This window comes from Ovis canadensis, chromosome X (assembly GCF_042477335.2).
Source record: "Ovis canadensis isolate MfBH-ARS-UI-01 breed Bighorn chromosome X, ARS-UI_OviCan_v2, whole genome shotgun sequence".
Taxonomy (NCBI): Eukaryota; Metazoa; Chordata; class Mammalia; order Artiodactyla; family Bovidae; genus Ovis; species Ovis canadensis.
Window position 1 is genome coordinate 43,706,869 of NC_091727.1, and position 981 is coordinate 43,707,849.

The 981-nt window shown below is 42.9% G+C and overlaps 1 non-coding gene across 1 annotated transcript; it reads right to left on the bottom strand.

The window, feature by feature from the left end:
• Positions 1-293: 293 nt before the first annotated feature.
• On the bottom strand, positions 294-366 carry TRNAW-CCA (transfer RNA tryptophan (anticodon CCA)). Its single transcript has one exon. It is a non-coding gene; the product is annotated as a tRNA-Trp (tRNA).
• Positions 367-981: the final 615 nt, after the last annotated feature.

Here is a 981-nt window from a genome sequence, read left to right on the forward strand (position 1 = left end):
CAAGAGTTCATCCAAAAGCCTCCATACCTACACTGAAAGCAAGTTCCACCCAAGAATCAAAAAGTTCCAGAGCAAGGCATATCACACTAATTCTCCAGCAAAGCAGGAACACAGCCCTGAGCATTAAAAGACAGGCTTCCAAAAACGATGCCAAACCCATAAAGAAAGTGAAGTTACTCAGTCAGGTCTGACTCTCTGTGACCCTGTGGACTGTAGCCTACCAAGCTCCTCTGTCCATGGGATTCTCCAGGCAAGGATACTGGAGTGAGTTGCCATTTCCTTCTCCAGGGAATCTTCCTGACCCAGGGATCGAACCTGGGTTTCCTGCATTGGAGGCAGATGCTTTAACCTCTGAGCTACCAGGGAAGCCCTGCCAAACCCATAGACACCCCCAAACTCACTACTGAACACTTAATTGCACTTCAGAGAGAAGAGATCCAGCTCCACCCACCAGAACACAGACTCAAGCTCCCCTAACCAGGAAACCTTGACAATCCACTAGTCCAACCCCTCCCACAGAGAGCAGGCTCCACAATAAAGCGCAATGACATACTTCCAGCCTACAGAAAGGGTACCCCAAACACAGCAATCTAAACAAAACGAAAAGGCAGAGAAATATTCAGCAGGTAAAGAAACATGATAAATGCCCACCAACCTCCCCCCCCCAAAAAAAAAGAGGAAGAAAGAGGGAGTCTACCTGAAAAAGAATTCAGAATAATGATAGTAAAATGATCCAAAATCTTGGAAACAAAATGGAGTTACAGATAAACAACCTAGAAACAAAGATTGAGAAGATGCAAGAAATGTTTAACAAGGGCATAGAAGAAATAAAGAAGAGTCAATCAATAATGAATAATGCAATAACTGAGATCAAAAGCATTCTAGAGGAAACCAATGGTAGAATAACTGAGGCAGAAGATAGGTGGAAGATAGAATTGTGGAAATAAATGAAACAGAGAGGAAAAAAGAATTAAAAGAAAT